This window comes from Strix aluco, chromosome 4, assembly GCF_031877795.1.
Source record: "Strix aluco isolate bStrAlu1 chromosome 4, bStrAlu1.hap1, whole genome shotgun sequence".
Lineage (NCBI taxonomy): Eukaryota > Metazoa > Chordata > Aves > Strigiformes > Strigidae > Strix > Strix aluco.
Genome location: NC_133934.1, coordinates 110,136,453 through 110,152,115, shown reverse-complemented (window position 1 = coordinate 110,152,115; position 15,663 = coordinate 110,136,453).

The window sequence follows — 15,663 nt, the reverse complement described above, 5'->3', positions numbered from 1 at the left end:
GGAAGTTTTATACTTCCTTCTAAACACAGTTAGGATTTTCCCAATCAATAGTAGCTGTACATGACATTTCTTTAAGTGAAAACACTATAGCAGATAGAGGTGTTGCCTTCACTACAATGAAATGGTGGTGTATTTTTGCCACATCTTGCCCTTAGGTTAAATCTCTTCCTATTTCACCAGCATGACACCTAACGTTACAGGCCAAAACTAAAAGTATTAAATAGGAAATAGGTTTTTACAAAATCTCATGTGAGTTATACTGAATCAGAAAAAAACTGAACTAGAAATAATTATTTCCATGAAAAATTTAAAAATATTTACCTAAAGTTTGCACACTTCCTCAAATTGCATACATGCTTTAGAATGTTTAAAGTTGTCATTGTAGACTGTACAAATAGTGAAACAAAAGTGCAGGCAAGAAGCAGTCTAGTGGATTGTTTAATTTAAAACTATGGTGAATTCCATCTATTTGTAAAAAAGGATACTACCAATACTAAGTAGCTAATTATTTTGGATTACACTCCACTGTTGATCAGTTTGATAACCAGAATGTTTGGCAGTTCCTATTAGTCAAAATATGTCAGATAAATAATATAAAATAAAATAACAACAGAAATCCAAATTCAATTGAAATTACAGTGAAATATATATGAAAGCTGAAGATATTTTATATCCAGTTATTTTCAGGTATAATTAAGAGACCTGCAAATAAGGTAGAAGGGAAGAGAATTATTTAAAGCTGTGTTCAGATTTGGCTAACAAAAACATTAAAAAATGTATTCAAATAGCTGCATTTTCAACTTCTTCAGAAGAGCTCAGCACCATTACAACTGGATCATAAAGGCCAATTCATTATTTGTAGAATAGAAAAAAACTGTCTATACAGTTAATCTAGGTATTCTGGTCTTTTTACCCTGTGTATGTTTCTGAGATGAATTTGGATGCCATTTGACCACATTGTTTTGTGTGTTTAAGTAGAAACTTGTTCTGGAGACCATTTCACTGAAATTAACACCAAAACTAAACACAGCAGGTATTTGAAAATACTGTAAAATTCAAGCAGATGAGAAACTGAAAAAAGAAATGACATACAATTAAAACTGAAAACAACTTATTTAACCTGATTTCAGTGAGCTGAAGTACTTCTAATTCTTGGAAGAAAGTCATGGGTTTTTAACATGCATGAGAAGTTTGTTGTGTTCACCACAGCCTACTAGAACATAAGTTTACCAGTTAATTCCAGCGTAAAGCTGCTACTTATCAGAACAATTTCCCTTCTATTTTTTCTCATTTCTGCAGAACCGAAAGCAAGTTTTCTGGAAAACTAGATCTTAAGAAATATATCCTATTTCTTAAATGAAGAAGTTACATTCAAATTTAATACACTTGAGAAAATAATGCACCTTTTTTTTTAGCACTTGCTAGTGTCATGAATCTTGCTATTGAAATGACATTTCAAACATGAATTATTGATCATAATACAGAATTTTTATTTCGGAGGTTTTCTCTTCTTGGTTTCCAGAGTTCATGGAATAAAATGTTAGGGGGTGGAATAGTATTTTGTCAGACAGCTTTTCCTGGAACATGTCTTAATAGAGTTCAGATTCCTGATCACACAACAGAACCAGTTACTGTCTTTCTTGTTTAGCTGGGTAGTAAGTGATAATAAACTTTGTAAAATTTAAAAAAAAAAAGAAATACAAATTAAGTATGAATAGGATGGATTGCATCAAATATGTACTGCACTGTTCTGAGAATCTGAGTTCAAGCAAAGTTCAGTGACTTACTGCTTTAGTGAAGAAAAACATGGGCATGGAATCAAGCTTGCATTAGCAGAAACCTATCAGAGGTATCTTCTGGCTTCTAAACTCATGTGATTTAATATATGTACCATACTAAAAACATGGGCAGTAGATATGAGTTCTACATCTTGCTGAGTGCATTCAACTCCTCGGCAGTAATTTAAGACACGTGAAGATAATTCTGAGAAGAAAGCTTTTCAGGCTAGAATGTGTTCAAGAATGAAGACAAAAAATCTTTTGTGCATAGTATAAATAGTAGCTTCAGATTCGCATGATTAAAAGCCACACTGTGTGCTAAGATCAACTGACCATGTCTATATAGTAAGTATGTTTTAGAAAATGTTTAGAGAAAACTTAAAGTAGTTCAGACTGGTATATTTACATGTTGTTTTGGGGGTTGTTTTTTTTGAGATACATTTGTTTGGAAATTACCATCTTCACCATGCATCCAAGCAGAGAATTACTATTTAACAGGGAATAAATAAGTTTTATAAAACTGGTTTTACCTGACTTTGGAGAATTAACCTTCAGTGTCTCAAGTTTCTAACAACACGAAGACATATTCTGGGCCTCAGAAAGATCTGAGAGCCACATTCAAGTCTGTGACTGAGATATTATTGTAAATGTTTCAATGATAGGCTGCCATGTATTTGGTAATTACAATTGTAATTAGTTACTCTCTCCCCTTGCGTCCCAGAAAATAAAAATAGACATTCAGCAGATTTTGAAAGTAACACAAAGCTTGTTCTAATTTACACTTCTGTAACATTTAAAACACACTCTGCTTCATTTCTTCACCAGTTATGACTGATGAATCCAAATTCCTTGCTGTAGCTTTAAGGGGAGGAATCAAAACCTTATCTGAGTGGTGTAGAATTGTCCTTCACTAAAGTAAGTAATCATCTTCTATGCTAATTAATGAACATTCCTCTCATCCAGGGCTGCCAGAGGGATTTTGTTTAGAGAAAAAACCCCAACAATTTATTGTAGTCTCTTCATCCTCCCTTTTGACTGCCAATTCCTCTTCTCAGACATGCTCATCACTTCCTGATTCACTTTCTTTTCATTGTTCTGTAAATATATTGATGATGGCTTTAAGTGAAGCTTTTCAGCTGAAGGTTAGTCACAGTTTCTATACTTCTTCAGTGTGTTAGAAAGCCTACTCACGAGATGAAGTCAAGCAGATAAGAAGTAGTTGGAAGAAACTGAATGGAATTTGTTGGGGAAAAAAATCAGTAACATGGAATGGCAGTTGACTGAGTCAAGAAAGAGATCCGAACTCAAGGAACCTGGAAGGAAAAAGAGATTGTGGTCTGATACAGTAAAACAGGTGGGAGAACTCTGTTGAACTTTTATCATGACTCCTGGCAAAAACCTCCAATGACAAATATATTCCAGACAATATAAGGTTCACATTTCCACATAATGTAGACATAGTTATATAGCATGAAAAATGATTCAATGCATTTTTCTTAAACTGTTTATCTGTCTGTTGTATGCATGCTTATACCATATGAACATATGCATGTATTTAACACTTGAAACCCATTATTACTTTTTTAAGTACAATTTTACTTTAAAGGTGACACTTTGCAGTGTTTTATATGTGTAATGTTCAAGTATTCTAATCATGTAAGGTCAGATTGGTTTCTGTCCAGATGACTAGAATTCAGAAAGGAATTTTGGCAAAAAAAAAAAAGAAGGTGAGAGAAAAATAAAATATTGACTTTTTTTACCTGAACACTTCTTTCAAATTTTTATTTCAAAATTTTGATTTTGTTTCAGAATCAATCTAATTCTCAGAAAGATTTAAAAAAGTAAAATAGATTTTTTGGTTTCTTTTTTGAAAAAATTTTGTGTTTTATTTTTTATTCTTTTTTTCAGTTTTGAAAAATAAAATGAAGATCAAAATATGCTATGAGCAGAGGAATAAATTAAATCTTATTTTCTAAGAATTTGCATGTCTCAACATAATTCCCTGTTAAAATAACTTCAACAGTCTACTTGACATTTTCTTTGCCTTCAACTATTCTACAATAATTTCTCTGTTTCTTTCCATCACACCTCCATTAACCCTTCCAACAACACCCAAAGTTATCTTCTGCATCATCAAATCATCATCTGGGAAAGAAGTAGGGCATATTGTTGTTGCTTTTGCTGATCCAGTATTCCACACAAAACTTCTGAACTCAGATTACTTTTTTTATCAAATAATAGAGTTCACCTTGTCTACCCATCTAAAAATCTTCATATGTACTGAAAAGGAACAGAACATCCATGAGACTAGAACACTTCCTGTACCTTTTTTTTAAGGACTGAATAAAAGTTTCAAAAGTTAAGGTGGGACTGATAGATGGAAAAACAGACTCTGGAATGAGCAAAAGCATTTCTTTAAGAAATCAACTTCAAATGATTTCTTCCCCACAAATCGAATATTTCACTAAAAAATAGGAATCTCTATAATTCTACCGATAAACTATTTTCTTCAAATTGATTGTATTCCTGAGAGAAGAAAACACAAGTACTTCAAAACTACATTTGGAACAAAACCATTTGTTTCAATAGAGGATAGATGTTTGAACATTGCTTGATATGAAACTTTTGAATTTAAGAATAAGTATATAAAGTATAATATATTAATATATCTATGGGGGAAAAAAAAAAAAGAAATGTTTGCAAAAGCATTTACATGGCTCTCATTTTTATTCACATTCTCTTTCCTCAGTGGGAAGGAACACTGAGACTATATGAAAAAAAAAAATTGTGAGGGCCTTTAATCTAAACTGGCTTATTCTCCATTTTCAGTTATGGATGGGGTCAATATAATTATGCTTGAGAACTGTGTTCTACTGTTTGGGGACAGGTTATTTGTTTTGTGGTAAAACCATCTGGCCATTCATCATTATGTCAGCCCTTGGCTTTACTCAGCTGGTGACTATTTTCTTGCCTTTTTCAGGAGGGTGAGTTGACCCATTCTAATATGGTGTCAAGGGAATCCATCAGCTGTTTTCTCTGTTGTATTAATGGAGTCTATAAGAGTTTTTTACTGAAGATCTGAGCCTTCACCTACTAAATAGCTAGACATTCATTGGTTTTGTTGGATTCAAGAGTGACTTCTGCTTACATTTCTGTGCTTAGCTGTATTTTTATTACCCATTCATAATCTTTATTGTGACACTGACTTAACAAAATGTGCTCATAATAGAGTATTCTGCATATAAAGAGGGAATTTTTTTATTATTTTCATCTGTTGAGATCAGTGTGAGTTTTACTCATGACTTCAATGAAAGGTGACCATCTCTGTGTGCTAATTTACTATTTTTACGTGCTTTAAATTAAACCAAAAAGATTTACAGAAGTGATAAATTTATTAAAATTACAGAATTGTCTCGTTACATGGTACTGTTATGGGAAAATGTTATCAAAAATGCTTTCAGTAATTCAACCTTTTCAAAATGATGGAATGATTCAGTATTTAGCACATTTATGTTGTCACCCTTCTGTATCTTTCTGTCTACTCTTAGTTCACAGTACAAATGAAAAAAGATTGAAGCCTTGTAATTATAGCTCACCAAAAAGCCGATATTTTCATATTTTCATTGGAGGGATGACAATTCCCTTTTGTTTTCATTCATATGGTACTTCCTATCTTGGAATTTGACTTCAAGCTCTGAACTTCAAACAAACTCAAAAGCAGCATGTGAAATTCCATGAAAATCACCAAGTTTTGCCTCTATAAAAATAAAAATATTAAGCTTGCTGTTTTTCTTTGGGGGAGAGGATTTATATTATTATGGCATAAACTGGTCATGTTAGCTTCATTGTTGACACTGAAATGAAAATTTCTACCTAACTAGATCTCAAGCAAAGGAAGTAGATACAGGGTGGGAAATTTAGGCAAAATCTTGTGTCTGAATTTCACTAATGTTTTACATAATGCCTCACACCACATGACTAAATTTAAACAGCCCAAATTTGGAAGTAATTTCAGCCCAGCCCAGCATTTTGTGATTCTAATCTATTTTAAAACCAGATTGTGCATCAGATACTAATGAAAATGGATACTGAAACATAATATATATTTCATGTTTTGGCTTTTCTTTTCCAAACACTTCCACACAGTTTTACTGGAAGTAAAGTTGAAATTTTCATATGAGGAAGAAAGTAAATTAATTTTCCAGCAGTGAAAAAGCTGGGAAGGACGGAAGAGAAAGTCACTGAAAGTGGAGGAAAGCGTAGTGACCTGAATTATGTAATTATGTTGCACGTGCATATCCCCAGTGCATATCAAGCTACTTTATAATAAGAAAACATGAGCCTCTTCTAATTACCCCTTATCACTGTCATTTCACAGTTGACTCTTTGGTTGTATGTGTCTACTGATATAACTGACAACCATTCCATCCAAAGGCTGCTGCAGAAACAATTATCCTTGCTTCTCATTTTAACTGTGTCACACCTTGTTTATCTATCTTGTCTGCTATTTTGCTACCAGAGCAAACACAGACTAATTGTCTTTACTTTTCAAAACCCTTAATGATCAGTTCTCAGCCTCTGTATCATCTTCCATTCACTATTAAGGTGTTTGCTTCTGTTTGTTTCTATTAGGCTTCCACTATCATTATGGAGTAAAGATTTTCATCCTATGTTTTTTGAGTTTTACTCCTGATGTTCCTTTATATATGAGAGAACCTTGTAAAAAGTCATCAAGCCACCTCATCATCTATTGAGTCCCTCCAGAAAACTGCCCCAGGAGTTGGAGTAGTAAGACAATGATCTGTCAGGATGACTAGTATTACTCATTTGTGCCATCCCTTCATAATCATCTTAGTGGCACACTTTGGCAAGGAAACTTCATGTATCAAGAAATTATTTTTTTTTTAATGTTTTACTTTGCGCAACAGCTAATTCACTTGAACCTCTAAGTCCATATAGGGGCTACTGTGATACAGATTTATGAATGATAATAGTCATTTTAGAATCAATAAGTCAGTGATTATCCAGTCAGTATTAAAGCTGCTAAATCTCTGACCACTAATTTGCAACCTTTAAAATGCTTAAGTGGCAGTACTTTTTCTTAGCAAATTTCAGCTTTAAGGTCCAGCCACCATTTTTTTTTTCTTAGCTGGTATGATTATTTTTTCTGATGGTCGCAGGGCATAATGGCAAATATCAAATGTTTTTAAAGCATGGCTGAAACATTTTGTCTTGTGTAATGTCAATAGCATCTTTAAAAACTATCTCATAGAAAAAAAAATAATTTGTTTTGTATGTTTCTCTAATGAGTGACCTTGTATGAATGTACATGAGACTTAGTATTTCTCTTAAGTCATTTTGCAGTGCTTTTAACTACAGTTTGAAGCCTGTACACTGTGACAGGAAATGTAACTGCAAGTTTAGCTTCAAAAACAAAATGAAGAATTTTTACAGTCTGATTACATTCTGGATTCTGGTGTAAATTTCATTTATATGAACTGAGATATCTGAAAAATACTGAAAACCTCTGTTACTATCCACCATCCCATAAAGAAGAATTCTGGTAAACTCAAAACGTAAAAATCTCTGGGTTCATCTATTGCTGTGAATAATATTTCATTTAATAGCCATCAACATTGTGTAGCAATATGTTCACCTTTCCTATCCACTGGAATGTAAATGTTAAGCACTGCAACTGAGTCAAACCATGGACTATTACTTAATCACAGGAATGAGACTGATTGTTTCTAATTTTGAGTTTGTCACTAGCTTTGTATCTGCTTGCACAATTCACTTAACTTCTTCATATCTCTACTTGTCATTGTAAAAAAAAAAAAAAAATTATAAGGTATCTCACAGAAAATAATTGAAATTTAACAAATTTAACAGAAAGTAAATTTAAATCAAGCCAAAAATCTCAGCTATTATGCCACTAAACTCTCTCTCTTCATTCAAAAGATATCATGCATTTCTAGAAAGTAAAATATTAATACCAGAAGATGTTGTCACATCTCAGTTCTGGAATACTTAATAAGAAACTAAGGATAAGGATAATCTGGGGAACTGACCCTCTAAAGCAATGGGGAGATTTGAGCTCATCTCTCTCATGTCTTGAATGGACTTTCAGGCAGAAATAGGGCTCATTCCTCCAGTTCGTACATGAATCTTGCTTTTCCTTGTCCCTGTCTCTCTTTACAAGGCTTTAAAACATAATGTCTTAAAAATGCCAATAAACTTTGTTGAGTAAATGTCAAAATGAACTGTTTTGACATTTCTGTAACATAAATATTTTGATTCAGTCAAAAGTAATTGCAAATTCAATCCAAACTTATGACTAGCCTTACTGAAATTGCTTATTTGCCAGCAGTAGGTTGTTCAGTTTCTCTTGTGACTCTCAAGGTTTTAACAGCTTTTGTAAAATTTCTTTTAGAAACCTGGATGAAGCCCCTAAGTATATGGAAACTTTTATTATTATTGTTAGTCTCATCATTAGTTAATGAAGTTTTTATTTTAGTTTAGACATAAAGATGTCCCTTTGTTAAATGACTCAAGAATTCACAATCTGTGGTGTGTATAAGTCTTGTGTAGATATATTCTTCACTAAAGAGTTTATACTGTTTTTTCCCTAAAATAATTTTGAAGTGCATCTGGATAGGTTTTTTTTAAAACATCTGTGTTTCCAGTTTTATTGTCTTTTGTTTGAATCAGTCCAGTATGTATCTATATGAATAGGTATGTCTTTCTGTATTATGCATGAACCTTATGGAACTTTACATAATGCATAAAACCAAACACATTGAGTCCCATTCAGCCCTTACTATAGAAAAGTTGTCTTTGGATCATATTATTGAAGTTTTGGTGATGTTTCTTTTGCACTGGAATCAGACACCACTTTGTAGGGTATTTTTCATAATGGCACCTCAGAGAAGCTTTGGGACAATTCTGCAGCTGTTCCTCTGATGATGTGTAAAATTTAATTCTGCTTCTGTAAGAGGCTGTAATGGATACCAAGGATCAATCACTTGTTGTTACATACTGTGTAAGAATCTACAACACCCTCATTGTCATATATCATGGATTAAGATTACATAAAGACAAGGTGCTCTATCCCTCAGAACCTATGTACCTCAATAAAAGAGAAAGCAAGTTAGCTGATGGTGCTAACCTTTATTTTAATCAAAAAAGAAGATGGATGGGGGGGAGGTAGTTAAAATTTTCCTGAATTTAGTATCTCTGAAAAACAAATAACTCAAATGTGGAAGCTTTAGTGGGTTGAATGATGAACAACGGCATACGAAATAGTTGCATTACTATTTTATGTTGCCATCATCTTAATTCTCAGTACCATTCATCAGTTTCATTAACTGACTATGTGAAAGAAGTAGTAATAAAATGCAGGACAGCTCTGAAATTCAGTGATGGAGCCCATAAAATGTTACAGTTTAGTATTCAAAAGTTAAGAAAGAATGACAATAGAATGTACAGTATGAAAGCTTTGAGGCTGAAAACTATAAACTATGGATGGATATGTAAATTGCCCAGCCACTTAAATAAAGAAATCAGATAGAAATAACCAGAGTAACTCAGCAATATGCACTGAGAAAGTGGTCATTTTTCATTATTATGCCTCTATCAATATCACTAGATGCTTTTAGTTCTGTATATATACACAGTTGCTTTACAAAAGTAAATAAATATATATATACACACACACACACACACAAATACTAAATCAGAATTCGTACTTCAGAGACTTGCTGTTCACAGTTCAGATCATGCTGTGAACTTAGTATCATAAATCATTGTACCAGTGTGGGTTTTCCATTAAGTGAAAAGGAGACTCATCCAGATAAAAGTATCAGCCTAGCTGGATTTCCAGCAAAAACAGGCCTGTGGCCTCGATCATAGGCCATTTAAATGCACTCAGATCTCTTTACTGTATTTGGTGATTTTTGATCAGTTCTAGATATGCATATCTTAGATATGTATGTTCAAGTGCAATAATAGGAAACAAATGACATGGCAATTTAGAGGACAGTGTGAGGTCAAGTAAAACATCAAAGTTTTATAGAACTTGACACTGAATTATTTCAATCACTTTCATTTATCAACTGTAGTGGGAAAAAAGTAAATATGTCTCTACATCATGTTGGAATCCAAATTAGGCAGTCTCAGGCCAGAACAATTCAATCTGAAGATGAAAACATACACAGACTGAAAGTGGTCAAACACACAGAGGAGAAATATGCAATGATGCTTTTAAAATATAGAAAGATAAAAAAACATACAAGAAACATTTTTCTTGGAGCTTGTTCATTCTTTGAACAAGCTTTTGGTTTTATTTAAACTGAGTTGCATAATATTTTGTGGTTTGTTTTTCAAAAAATATAATTTTGTAATTTTCACTTTTGTAAACATTATTAGAATGTATGAATTAGTTAAGACAAATAACAAGACAAAGAATGATAATAAAGTAAAATAAAATAAAATCACCTCCTTCTAAACAGTTTGCACTAGACTAAAAAGGCTGCGGGTCTGTGTTTGGCTGATTACCACAAAATGCTCTGTGCCTTTTGCCTTGCACAGGAAGTTTGATAGTGTTTTTGTCTGTCTGGTATCCTGATTTTCATCACCAACATTTTAGATTTTAGCACAGTGTTCATCTAATCTGCCATTTGGTTTTTAAGAATATCTGGAACAGCAAAGAAAATGACCATGATGTTAACTGCTCGGTTGATGGGACAAGTGGTGAACATTGTCTACTTGGATTTCTCCAAGGCTTTTGATGCAGATTCCCACAGCCTCCTTCTAGAGAAACTGATGCATTACCATCTAGACAAAGTGGTCTGTGGGGTGTGTGGGGAACTGTCTGACAGACTGCACCCAGAGGGTGGTGGTAAATAGCTCCTTTTCAAACTGGCCACCTGTCAAAAGTGGGGTCCCCCAAGGATCAATATTAGCCCCAACACTGTTTAGTATCTTCATAAGTGATCTGGATGTTGGGATCAAGTGTACCCTGATGAATTTTACTGGTGATACCAAACTTTGGAAAGGACAGGCACCCTGCAGGACGACCTGGATAGGCTGGAAAAGTGGGCTAACAAGAACCTTATGAAGTTCAACAAGGACAAGTGTAAAGACTTGCTCCTGGGAAAATAATCCAAGAATGCAGCACAGGTTGGGATCTACCTAGCTGGGGAGCAGCTCTGTGGAAAGGGACCTGGGGGTCCTGGTGGACAACAAGCTCAACGTGAGTGAACAGTGTACTGCTGCGGCAAAGCAAGCCAACAGGATGCTGTGTTGCATCAACAAAGGACATCATGAGCAGAGATAAAGAATTCAACATCCCATTCTACTTAGCACTTGTCAGGCCGCACCTGGAATACTGTGTTCAGTTTTGGTCCTCGCTATAAAAAAAAAGATACAGACAGGCTGAAGAGGGTCCAGAGGAGGGCCACAAAGATTATCAAAGGACTGGGAAGCCTGCCATGTGAGGAAAGGCTGAGAGAACTGGTTTGTTCAGCCTTGAGAAAAGAAGGCTTAGGGGAGACTTCATCACCATGTTCCAGTATTCAAAGGGTGGCTACGAAGAAGATGGAGACTCCCTTTTTACAAGGAGTCACATGGAAAAGATGAGGGGTAGTGGGCACAGGTTTCTCCTGAGGAGATTCCTATTGGATACAGGAGAAAAAAATTTCACAATGAGAACAATCAGTTACTGGAATAATCTCCCCAGGGAAGTGCTGGATTCCTCAACATTGGACATTTTAAGATGCAGCTGGACAGGATGCTGCGCCATCTTGTCTAGACTGTGCTTTTGCCAAGAAAGGTTGGACCAGATGATCCTTGAGGTCACTTCCAACCTGGTATTCTATGATTCTATGCTTCTGTGATTAACTATGTAGACATAGCTGTAAATGTCTGTGTAATTCATATTCCCAGTGTCATACAAACACACCGCATTTTTATAAAACACAGCTCTGTTATGCTTTCCATACCAATGAAAAATTTGGATTGTGTGATTTTTCCTTTCTCCGCAGTGTGCCAAACAGAATGTCTAACTTTTAATATGAATTTCCCTCCTTGTTTCACCACCATGGTAAATAGACCTCAGAATTGAATTTGCAGAGAGATCAGTAGATGGGGATGTCCTCAATTTCTTCCTATGCAAAGTGGGATCATCCTGTCATATGTTCGTTCTTTCTTAGCTGTTGAGCTTCTGGATTTCATGCAACCACCTGAGCTACTTAGGGAATTTTAATTTCCAAGACCTGGGCAGCCTGCCTACCTTTTCACACACTTAATAAAACCAGACAGAAAGAATTGCAGACTTAAAAGGGAAAAGGGAAAAAAATGCTTATGGAAAAAGTAACAGAAGATTGTTATTCCAAAGAGGGTTCACATTTGTTTCCAATATGAACCTTGAATATAGCATGAAAAATTGAAATAGTATTTTTCTTTGAGGGCTGCACCAACACAAAAATGAATGGAAAGTGTGATTCAGGATTGCAGAGAATACTGACACACAACAATTTCAATATGAGTAATTTCTAAGCAATTACTTCTCTCTACTCGGTTTCATTTTCTTGGGGTAAAATAATTGCCTCAGCATTGTTTGCCTCAATTTTTTTTTTTTTTTAAATTATAGGGTTTTTTTAATCCCAGTGTAATGCCACTTCTATTTTAAACTGCCTGGTTTTAGATGTTATCCTAAGGGTTGGAGTAATCAGTAATGACAGGAGATAAATGGAAAATACGACTTCTTTAGCTCAGGAAGAAACAGAACTCTGTAAAATGAGTCTTCCAAAGAATTTGAAATTGGCTTAATTTTATTTGTTTATTTTCACTCATATTTGCATGAATAAGGCACAATAACATGCAAATTTAACTGTACACCAGATGCAAAGTAGCAGCCAAACACATCCCTGTCAAAAACTATGATATGACAACTTTCATTAGTTCAGTACTTAACATACAATGACTTCTGCTTTCTTTTGCACTTCTCAACTTCTCTGGGATACTGCACATCAAAATGTTTAATCCCTTGCTCATCAGCTTGATGGTGCATCCCTGCAATTTGCAAACAACTCCCCCTTGTCCTCAAGTTTGGCATTTGGTTCTCAAGACTTCCTTGGAAATATTTTAATTGTCTAAGCCTCAAATGATATAACCGAGAAATTAGACATAAAGATAAGGATTTCTTTAGCAAGTGATGTGGCTAGACAGCAAACCAGACACCTTATGTCCAAGGAAGCCAACTCCAAATATCATGGAACAGAAATGTAGATTGTTTGACTGCATGTGACAAGTTAAAAATGAGCTTTTTGATCTTGTTTTCTTTTGTTCTCAACTAACTACTGTATACAATTGTTGTATTTATTTTTTATTTATTTATTTTATGAAACAAAAGGGAATTTCAAGGTGACTGTTCATACTTAAATTCAATTTCACTCTGTTCTCTAGCAAAATAAATTCGGACTTTTTTGCATGTTCTTGATGTTGAGCACTAAGAAGATACATCCAATTCTACTGAAGAAACCAGACAAGTCTTTAGCACAGAGGAAATGTCTCCTATTACTGGAAGCTCCTAAGTTCTTCAGTCCTTGTTCAGAGGACTGTTGTGTATGGGTCTATGGTAACAGTATCACTTGGATCATTATGATACACATACATGCCAACTTGTCATGAAATATCAAAGATGGAGCATCAAAAGACTCAGTGAACTGCTGAACTGAAGATGACCATTTCAGAACTCTTACTAATCATCAAAACTGTTTGTCTGGAAAGACAAAAGGCTGCTCCTCCACATTAATGGTAAGTTGACTATCTATGGAATCTAAAACCGTAGTGGAAGAAAGGCTTACAGGGAGAGAAAATACCTTTAAAAACACGGATACAGTTAGAAGAAATGCAGTCTTCCTGATGAAACATCCTTTCAAGAAAGATACTGATCATTAAAGCTTGGCCACTTTTTCTAACTGTATCAGTTTGTCCACCAAAAAAAAAAAAATTGCTTTTTTCTGCAAATCTTAACTCCTTTCTCCTTAAACCATCACAACTCTAATAACACCACAAAGCCAAAAATATGAACTTAGTCCTCCTTAACACGTAAAATTTCATTTAAAATACCCATTCCCATTGATAATAATGAAGGACAGTGGAGGTCATTTTATATTTGAGCAAGTCAGAACAAGATTTCTCCCTGTCATAAATTAGAACTGGAAATTTGCTTGCAACAGCATTAGATAATAATCATGACAGCTTAGTAAGCCATTTTTATGTTTTAGCTAATAACATACAATGATTTTTCAAATATGCTTGTTATTTAAACTATTTTGAAGAGTAGTTTATGATAATAACAGTTTGTAGTTTGTCTGCAAGCAGTTTGTGGAACCACTTTTGAATATATGCCATTTTGTTTAAATATTTTCATTTTTATATTTACTGTCTGGACATTTATCCATTTTTTATCATCTTAAGTATATATCTTTTTTTGATCTTTAGTCTTCTATGTATTGCTTGTGCCAGGATGATATTCAGCATTTCTCCCACTCTTTAATCAGACACAGGTGTTTTGTATATATCAGCCATCTATTATGCTGCAGAACTAACCCAAACTTGCAAATTTAATAACTTTGGATTTCTCTCTTTAGATATGAAAGAATTAGAGAAAGCGTATTCTTGGTGAAAGATGGTACATTTGTTTAGAGACGGAAAAAAATTATCAGCAAAAGTGTGTCTGTAATCATGTACATATGATCACATTGGCATCACTTCAGAAATCTTTGTGGCATACTCTACTGTGCAACATAGGCACGATTATATAAGTAAGTATTGTCCTGTGATAGGAATGTGGACAGATTCTTTGAATCCTCTAATGGGCAGCAATATTTTATTTATAGCTACCTCCCTTCTCTTTCACAGCATCTTATGTAAAACTTGCTTGACTTTTCTTAGGGGTTACTGATCTCTGGTCAATCCAGTTGTGAGGTCTAGGTGAACAAGAGGATAATCAACAGCCTTAGAGAGAAGTGCTTGGACTTGTTCTATGCAGAAATACTTATACCACCTGTACATAGGTTCTTAATTAAGTTATGTATTTAATAAGTATAGAAAATTCAAAGAGATAGACTATTCCTCTTTCTCTTTCAGACAAAGATCCTAATTCTCATCTTTGGAATGTGTTATGAAGAGGTACCTCATTTTGGCTCAGTTAACTATATAAGAATCAGCCCCCTGATTGGTACCAAAAGTTGATGAAAAGATGCTGAAAATGAAATAATATTAACAGTGCTCTTCAGCAGCTTTTCAATGAAAACTGTGTAACAATCTCTTCCCTGCTAGAACATTAGAGATGATCCCCTAATTCTTTTATCAACAAAAAAATTCAAGAACTTACCACATGTTAGCTAAGTAGTTAACATCAAGCACAATCCTGAAGACTTGATTGTACTTTTAACATGTTAGCAAGTTGAGATAAGCTTACTGAAATCTTCTTCATATCAATCTACTAATTCATCTGTGAGTGGCTTGTGTCATCTTTCTTTATCTAACCTTTTGTTAGATAAACATTTTTATTTTTAGACACTTTTTATTAGTTATAAAACTGTGTGGGGAAATACTTGTTCATCATAATGCAGGCTGAATCATTATGCCACTGCCAGACTAGAACAAATTAATCATATTTGTTACAAGCATGTAAATCCTGATGTGAACAATCAAGAGTGTGAACAAGAGATTTGTTTTCTGCAAAGAATTTACAATGTGTGCTGAATGTATGCTCTTTGTAGTGAAACCTGGTCACTAGAATATTCATGGGAAATGAATGAAAAAAACAACATGATCACAGTATAACTGAATTTATTTTAAACATAGAGTGTGGATT